Raw genomic sequence first — 10,402 nt, forward strand, 5'->3', positions numbered from 1 at the left:
TGATCATATTCATTTAAACAATTGAAATGATTTTACGGATCTTCTTTGAATATAACTGTACTTATAAACACCCTTACCGGCGACAGTTATGCATGATTTAATTAGCAGTTACTTTTTATTCCAATACTGTTAATATTGTGTCACTTCATGTAACATATTTAATTAAGTTAATTAGTTAATTAACTTAATTAGTTTTAAGGTTTGACATTCAAGCAACATCTACCCTCTGTTGACGAGAAATATGAGGATGTATGTTAAGAAATATGAAGATATCTTTTAATTTTATCACAAAGAGAAAAAGTATAATGTAAAGTAAAGCAAAATGTAAGATCATAAAACTTGAAATGATATTGTCAGGACTGTGTCAGAGAGATATAATTTAACTTTAAGGTAAGTTTTGATTGTGGTCAAGTTAGTGGCCAGATTTTGTGACTTTTCTGTTTGCTTTTGTAACTTCACTTCAGAAGAGAGCCCTGTGACAAATCTAGTGACTTTTTTTAGCAGGTAACAGCTATTTTCCTGCTCTTGCTACAGCTTTTGCATTTCACACAACAGCTGCTCATTATGCAAGCTAGAAATTCAGGTCCAGTGGTCTGACTGGCACAGGAATGTTTCTATTCTAACCACTCCCAGCTTCATGCAATATACTTTGAGACGTGTATGATTGTAATGAGGTAATTAATATGGAAATTAATACAAAATTTAGCAGCTTCTATCTTTTTGAGTGTGAGTTAGGTTATCCTTTTCCCTGAAGTTGGCAACATGAGGTTTTCAGTGGTGCCTTTGCTTTTCATTACATAGCGCACATAATATTTTGTCTCCCACCTGCATGTCTCCATGTACATGTGTGTATGATGTAGGCACAATTACTATATAGGCTACAATTACTACAATAAATCATGTACAGTAAAGTACAGTATTATGTCATCCCAGTGTATTTGTGCTAACTGCTATTTGCCATCTCCAACACAGGCAGCATTTAAAGGAATGTACTGTATACAAGGAAATAATGTGTAAACACACAGATAAAATGTGCACAAGAGAACACCTGCTTTCTTATTAGCTACCATCTCAGTTTTATGTTTTATTGCTTTAATCCAAGGGTCATTAATTAAAATTATCCATGCTTAGATATCATCTATTTTGGACCATATGGACTCAATAAGCCAAGGTTAATCACCTTCAGCAGCTATAGAACTTTACCAGTAACTGATAAGATAATTATTATCCCTTTCACCATTACTGCACATATTTTTTAAAAAGTCATGGCCCTTGAGTCTAGGTCGAGGGTAATGAAAAAGACAGCTGGATAACATCCACAGTGGACATGGCGATATCTACAACATAAAAGTTATGCAAATGTACATTGCAAACAAATGAACACAACAGACTTTTGAAGTTGGAGCTCACATTAAAATAATGCTAGTACTAATACTGTCTTGTTAAAGTATTGGGATAACAGATCAGGGAGAATGATCACAACCATGGCTAAAATTTTGCTTTTACTATGATTGTTATTATTAGCTTGCTTACTTACTATGATTGTTAGGGAGAAACTGCTAGCCTGGCTCACTCCAAAGTAAATCTTCCTACCAACATGTTGTATCTTGTTTTTTCAATCCGTAAACAAACAAAAATATTTTTTAAATGACAGTTTGCAGTTTTACTGGGAGTTAAATACTGCAGCTATTTCTCGGCAACATGCAGCCAGACACAATGACTTACTTGAGTCTCCACTGGCTGCCTAGCAACCTCACAGTAATGATAAGGCTCTAACTCCATATTTTGAATACAGATAACACAGTGGATCATCTAACTTTCTGCAAAAAAGCAAAGTGTATTTCCTTTAAGTATTCAGCGAAGAATTTCATTGTGTGAAATTAACTTTCACACAAGCTCAGTATGGAAAGATCAAGAATTTTGCATCACCTAAATAAACACAAAATCTAATGTGTATTTGCAAGTCATAAACAAGGTAACATGTACATGTTTAACACTACCCTTTGTTGGAATACGCTGATGACACAGCTTCCATGCAGGTCAGTTTAAGTCATACTTTGTACCATTGCGCTGCACACAGTGATGAATGCCATGTGTTGAATTCCATCAGTTTTTCTAACAAATCACTGCTCTCAGTACAGCAAGTGTGGGGAAATTTTCACTTTCCCAGAGGTGAACACTGCCCAGCACTAGGTCCTGTTTCTCATTTCTCACAGTAATGCAGCTCTCGCCAGAAACAAAAATGGAAGGATTGAAAAAAGAACATCCACAAATGATTTGTCTAGAGGCATAAAGTATGAGGCTATATGACGTTAAAAATTGATGAATCTAAAATGAATTTATCAAAGAAACAGAAATGGCAGAACACAGTACGTGGTAAATATTGCACCAAGGATTATTGTTTTGGTATTTACTCTTGTAAAAAGAGAGCTGCTTTATACAGCATGCACCTGTTCAGCATACTCATGCATACTGGATACAAGCTCATTCTTTCATCAATTAAAAATACAGATGTATATTGATAAATGACCTTTGCTCGTGTTCAGATTTAGGGTTACTGTGGACAATGAACATCCACCATTTTTGCTGCATATATTACACGGTAGATCTAAATGAGATCAAATATTAATAGCTCTTGAAATAAAGTTTTATAGATTTATAGGTCATTTTTTGGTATCTGTTTAAATTTAAAACACAAATCAACTAGTGAAACCACTATATACTGACTACTGACTACTGAATAATGACTACTCTATTTATTTGGCAAGCTATTGTTACCATAGCTTAATGATTAAGTTTAATTCACCTTTGAATGCATATTGTTCCATCATCATTTAGCAGGCAGCTGCTTGATCTAATTAAATGTACACATTTCCTATGTTTTCCTTTTTTGTAGCAGAGAATGCTTGGACTTGATTTTGCAGTTGTCTGTGACAATGCACAATTAAGGTGTGAACAATCAGAAAATAACTGATGGAGCTTTTGTATTATGAGATGTAATGTATTTTCTTTTCAAAGTTAATAGAATTATCAAGACAGTTGCTCGCTACTCTGTTGACAGCTGTTACACTCTATTCATTAAATTTCATAATACTCTATTCATAAAACTCATGTGTATGCTTTCAGATGGAGCTCAGGGTCCTCCATGGTTTGAATTACAAAATGGGGTCATATGTAGAACTGTCCATGAAAAGTGGCACGCAGGAATAAAAAATATTCTGGGGGGAATAGAGACAGAAGCGTAAGATGTGTGAAATGGTCAATTTTATTATATTTTCAAATGGTGTAAACACATTCCTAATTCAAAATGCCCCTACTTCACAACAGGAATCAAATTCTTTTCAAGTGGAAGACCAAATAAGAGTGTGCGCTCATGTTTCACTGTTAAGTCCTGATTATCATGAAGGAGTTCCAGGTAGAACCCCAGCCAAAGTGTATATTATGTCTTTTCAACTCATGGCCATTGGGTTACAGTGATTCCTGTTGACAGTTTGAACTGTATTCTTTTCCAAGTGGAGGATCACAGAGGGCTTACAGTCTGTAGCAAGTCTGCAGGCTTCTGAATGTAAAAAGCAGTGTTTTCTTTGCCAAACCCACATTGTTTGTTTAATGTTTGTATGTTTTTATGTTATGTGATATGAAACATTTAGTAATACAAAATGGAAATGTATACTTGACTTTACCAGTTATCTTAACATTGAAATAGCCTTACCACGACATTATGTTGATCATCATGTATTAAATAAATGTGAAATAAACATGTGATAGCAAAACGTTTGCATTATTGGTCTCATGACCATAGTAACCCATTAACTGAAGAGCTTCTATTTGATGTATTGTTTCAGTCACAACAAAGCCTTTTTCATACATTATTGGTTCCATGTTTAACTTCAACTGAATACTCCCAGACTTCTCTGTGTGGTGAGAAAGTTACATCTCACGCTGGCTGATGAAATTTCTTTCTTTCGTCTTTCAAAGTTACTTTTTTTTATTTTTTTATTTTGAAGATACTTTCAACGAAAAGCAATAAAATACATTTAAAAAAAAACGTTCTCATTGAATCTAATGCACAATAACATTTTAACTAAACTGTTTCAAGCTGTGCAAATAGGTTATTAATATAATGTTGATTTTACAGACACTATAGTACTCAGAAGCAAATTAATATTTTCACATTGTACAAACATGCTCATAGTTGTTTATCAAGAGACCACTCTGTCATATCAAAAGATGCCCCTGTGGGATCTTGACCTCAAGGTTAGGAAAGTTAGGCGTTTAGAAATGAAACAAAATGGTACAGCAGATTTCCAAAGGCAAACTAAGCAGTCCTCGTGTGAGTGCACCCTCTGTCCTCTCAATGTGAAAGGAGGGAGAACAGCACAGCTGAGATTCGAAGATGGTACAATTGCCCACAGCAAGTAGCTGCATCAACTCTCCCTTCTAACTTGAAAGGCCTGCTGGCCCTCTCTCATGTCTCCTGTCATCACAGTAGTTCACACTGGTGGGGGGTCCCCTCTACGTCCATGTCATTAGCTCATCCCTCAGCATGATCCCTTTCTAGTCTCAACTTCTGACCGGCAGTACATAGACCGAGAGAGAAGGATGAGCTGAACGATAGTGACTATTCCCAAATTTATTTTTTGTTTAACTTTAAAAGGAGAAAAACACTGTCAAAGCTATGTTAGACTAAAAGAGGAGGTTATTAATTGAAAGAAATTATAACTTTTATTGTGCTATCAACAGGCGTGATTGAAATGATGACACAGACTGTGAAGTTCATTAGTTTCATAACTTCATGGCACTGCTGAATAGATTGTATTTATATTAAAAGGTAAAAATGAAACAAAAAGTTGTTCTTTTCACTGATTGGGTTTTATTCTAAATTATTGTGAAAGTGTATTATTACTGCAGAACATGCATGCACAATACTGATACTGCACTGAAAAAATAGGTTAGGTTAATATTACTTATTACCTTTTCATGTAATAACATGTTAACGATCACTTCCTTTTACAGTGTTTCATATCTTTCATTTTACTTACTTCTTAATTTAAAATGTTTTTCTAGAACTTTAGAGAATATGTAAAATATAATACATACTAATTAAAGTTTTTTTTTTTTCTAGAAATTATCAGTTAACCTGGTGAACCAATTTTAATGTGAAGTCTGGTTGCACATTTGCTCCTTGGTTTTTCTTTGGTTTTTCTTTGTAACACATTATTCACACACTCTGCAATATATATACCATATGGTTGTTTTTGCTTTTAACCCATTTCCTTAAGTTACTGCCAACAATTTTCAAACAAATGCTATGTTTTATGTTTGTTTGAAAGTTAACATGTGGGCAGTTGATACATGTCAGCCATACTGTTATTACATTTAATTCATTACAGTCATTGCCATGTTTGTTTTCATTGTGGTCAAATTTATATTAGCATAACATTACTATGCTGCACATGTAATACTCATGGAAATAAAAGAATAGACATGTTGTACTCACAGAGATGGATTACATACATACCTCAATCATATTTCAACATAAACCAGTGGCTGCCAAAAACACAAAAATAATCTAAAACAAACAGTAATGTAAACTATACATGAGGTGAAATAAATCCTTATAAATTTGTATTTAACATTGGTCCAATAAAAAAGGCACACATTGACAAAGTATGCTTCCTGAATTTCCGTAAAATCAGACCAAATGACCTACTTTTGTCACAATATACATAAACAAATATGTTGATATTCAGTTGGAGAAACAGAACATGCAAACAGCCTGATTTTGCAAGAAATGAAGTTCCTACCTCCAATGTCAGCATGAATCACTTAGCTATAAATGTATGAATTTTTGGAAAAAAAGAGTTACTACTGATGGAAATTATGTCCGAACATTAATGACTTTTACTAAAATTACACATTTAATTAAACCTGCACTCAAAATAGAGTGCAGTCTACATTCAGCAAAAGTGCAATGAATAAAATATTTAACCGATTCTGATTAACTTACATTAGAGCAGAAAGTGACAGGAGAAAAACTTGAATTTAATGCAAGTTTTGGTTGACCTTGATGTCAACAAAAATGCCACAAGTATCAGAACCAGTAGTTTTTGAGCTTTCATTTCACTTTACATTTTAGGTTACTTTATTACAATAATACTATGTATCATTATCCCACTAGTGAAGTGAACACCCAAAATATTTGTGATTTTAGGTAGGATGCAGGTGTAAAGCCCCCGTATATACTCCCAAGCGGACGGGTACATGGAGAGCTGTGTTTATACTACTTTATGGAGTCCACTTGGAAGACGCATTCAACACATGCACAGTAGATTGGCCTCTATTGAGGTATGGGGATGTCCACACAGAGCCTACGCATTAGAGGTCTTCACGAGTCCAGTCTGTATGTCAATGTGTCCAATATCTGAGTGGATACCGAGTAAACGCGGTATCAGCTCTGATCACGAGGTATGTCACAATCACTACTGTTGTACTGTTGGTACAGGAGGTGGAATAGGGTTTTTTGTTATTATATGTTATATAACATTTAATATAATATTATATTAGCCTATATGTTATAAATCTGTGTTAGAACACATTATTTTCATTTCTATGACTTTAAATTCGTTCTGAGGGAATTATTATCATAATATTGCTGCTCTTTCCCATCGTGGCTGCTTGTTAATTGTTGGAATTAATTGATAGCACATCAGGCTACTGCCAATTTTTGTGTTCCCTCTCTGTTCTGGTCTGTACAGGTCAACTGCATTTTGGATCAGGTCTGTTAAGTTCGGGTCTATTCAGGTTGGGTCTGGCTGTGCTCAGGTCCCGCTTGGGTGGGGTCTCTCTTTTTTGAAAATTAATTTATGCATGTCGAGTGTGGGTAGGTTTTCATAGTTTTCATCTTTTTTTTTTTTTTTTTTTTCTAGAAATCAACACTGTCTTCATCTTACTTCTGTCAGTTGTCTTACAAGACAATCATGGAGAAAGTCAAAGAGGTAAGAACAGTTACATAATATGATATCGCACAAGGATTTGTCTCAGCTGACTGAGGACAAGACTCCATGTTCCTTCTTTCAACATTAGCATAATCTCCTGAGATCCATCTGACCCAAAGCAATGCCCTCTCATCTATAGAACAGTTCTGAAAAATAACTGTGCTTTGACGGTTCCGATTACTGAGCATGTCAATTGGCATTTTTCTCGCTCTAATGTATGGTAAACTGTGCTTAAAATAAGTTTGTTCTAAACCTGACAGTAATGGAGACATTCACACCAAACTCACTGATCTACCCTTCAATTCCTCCCTCTCTTTCTACCTCTCTGTGATTGTGAAAAAAACGTGTCAAAATTTTGATAATAGTTGACCTCATTTACATATGGTGTACCTTGATACTAGCCAAAGACTATCTTCCCAACATTTAAATTTCTTAAGTGTACTGGGTGGCACCAGACCTCTGCAAGCTGCTTTGTCTTTCCCACCATATGGTATCTTGACAGTGTTTTCCTCACTAATTAGTCTTTAACACATATGCCAAGTCCAAATGACTGTAATGTCAGGGCTGCACTGAGGATCCTTGTCGCATCAGAAATGAGTTGCCATATATTAACAAAGAAACCATTCAGCTTTAGCCGCAGGTACAGCATAAATATTGACTCATATTATTAAATATTGATAATATTATATGTGTGTATATATATATATATATAGACAGTAACTTTCCCAAGAATCAGTGAAAGCTGTTTGTGATGGATATAAACCTGTACCTTCAATCTCAATCTGTGGTACTAGAGTGGTAAAGATCCTTTAAGGAAGATGGCCTTCTTTTGGCAGACCACAACTCAGTTTCTTTGCAGAGTTACACAGTACATATTTGAGTTTATCGTGTTGTTACAGCTGTCACTGTATGTAAAGCAATGAGTCCATGTGGTTTCTGATCTCACATCCCATATTGGCAGGATGGCATAATTTGGCTTTGCAATTGGCTGTCACAAATGATTTTTAAAAAATGGTTGATGTGACCATTTTTTAACTGCAACCACAGTAGCAGAAACACACTTACATTCTTATTTGCTGAGTTACGAGAAAATTGATACCATTCTCATAAATGTCCATTCAATATAGGGCTATAGCCAGCCAGCCAGTTCACTTAGCATAAGGAGTGGAAAGCAGAGGAAGCAGGCCTGGCTCTCTGCGCTGAGTGCCTGGCAACCTCACAGTGTCAACAAGACTCCAGGAAGTCACTGTGCCCTGCCAAAAAATAACTAACTTTTGTATGGATTAAACAATTAGGTATAACGTGTTAATTAGAAAACTTCAGCGGTGCTGATAGATGTATTTCATTACCTTCCGACAAACCTGAAAGAGACAAGCTAACTTTTCTGCCTATTTGCAGTTGTTATACTAAGCTAAGCTAACCGGGCAGTGGCTTTAGCTTCATATTCATCCTGCAGACATGAGAGTGGTATCAATTTTCTGATCTACTGTAACTCTCTGCAAGAAAGTAAATTAGTGTATTTCTCAAAATTAAAAAAAACAAAACAACAAAAAAAAAAACACTATTTCTCTGTCTCATTTTGTATATATGTGTAATGAGTTTTTTTTTTAGACATACTCTGTAATGTAGTCCTCATATAGGCCATTTATAATGGAAATAATGATATTTGACGTGTTGCATTGGGATGTGAGTTGCATTCAGATTTGAGCATCAGTGTAAGGACTTGTATAGCATTTGTAGAGGCCCATGTCTATCTATGGTGTCAGGTTTTTTGGTTGTGTCTTACATTTTATTGGTGTGTGTTGAGCCTGTACTTCAGCAATAACTTCATGTAAATTCAAAGTAAATTTCACTTTTTTACGTGTTAAGTGGGAGCAGGGGGCACTTCGGGGGTGGGGTGGGAGGTGAGAATAGTCTGCCTAGTGTAATCTATCCATTTAATCCTGCTCTGATGACACCGTAAGGAAATACCCTGGTACAAAGCTTTTTCATTGCTTTAACAGCTGTGAATATGTACTGTATATATGTGATGCAAAAATTAAACAGAAGATGAACTGTTCTCTTGGATATTTCATGGTTTCTGCATTTCCTTTCAGTTTCACAGTACTGTAGGCCATTGCGGTGCAATAGACAGACGGACTGACATGAGAGAATGTTAAAAGAGAAAGAAAATGACAATTGGAGGCTATTCTTCAACAGGGTGCTAAGGTGAGTTAAAAGCAGGAGAACCTACAGACAAATTTATCTTTTTCCTCAAAAGATATTCACAAAACAGTGCTTAGATTGCTTCTCATTTTAGGTCTCATTTTCTCTGCACCACATTGTGCAGCTTTGTCTTATTGTTCTCTGTGTTGCACTTTTCAGTACTTGAAAATTGTCTGAGCACTCACATGCTCAGCAACAAATTGCTGAAATGGAGATCTCCTTCCTGTCAAAATCAGCCTTTTACACAAAATCCTTTTGAATAAAATTAATATAATGGTCATGTTAGGGGAGACCACAGGCTTGCCAGATTCATGTCACAGAGACAAAATATGCAGTTAAATGATTGATTGTTAAGGGTCTCTTGGTGTAGTTTTCAGCCTGAGATAAGTGGAGAGATGTTTCCTACTGACTGACTTGGATAAGGCAGCTTTCAATACAGACATTTCCCTCTTGACACTGGCAAAATCACACATTTCAATCACAGTATCAAACTGTTAACCCCAAGCAATATGACCCTGAATTCAAGCTTATCATTTTGTTTTTTTCACCATCTCTTATGCTTACAAAAGTAATAGGGGTTACTGTTAGCCTTGTCAAATATACCTAGGAATTTAAACAAATAAATAAAAATGAAACTTGTGAAAAATAATTGAATTAAATCTTTACGACAATTGTTCAATTGTTAACATAATAAATATATTCATATATATTGACATAATTTTGGGTTTCATTTTGTTTTTTCACTGGAAAAGACTATAAACTTCAATAGATATGAGGCTTGAAAAAAAGAAAATCTCATCCCACTGTGCAGTATTTACACTACTCAAAATCAGGTGTAAAAAATATATATCATTAACATGTCTCTTGGCTATTGGTTGGATGTTTCCACGACACATGAACCTAATCATAGCTGGATCTTAACTGTAACTCCCAAAATTGATGCATAAACTCTATTTAGACCCTATTTGTAAATTTAAAAAAGAAAAAAGAAATCACACATTATACTCCATATAAATTGTGGGTTCACAACAGTAAAAGTAAAATGTGACCAAAATGTTAATTGCTTTCATACAGCAAAAATATAAACTAATTATAACTAAATTTCTCAAACAAGTTTATGTGTATGTGTGACAGTGCATGCACATGAGTTTTTTACAGAAATACTATGTGGACAGACATTTGCAAAGGTGAAACAAGTG

Source organism: Thunnus albacares, chromosome 1 (assembly GCF_914725855.1).
Source record: "Thunnus albacares chromosome 1, fThuAlb1.1, whole genome shotgun sequence".
NCBI classification, from domain to species: Eukaryota; Metazoa; Chordata; class Actinopteri; order Scombriformes; family Scombridae; genus Thunnus; species Thunnus albacares.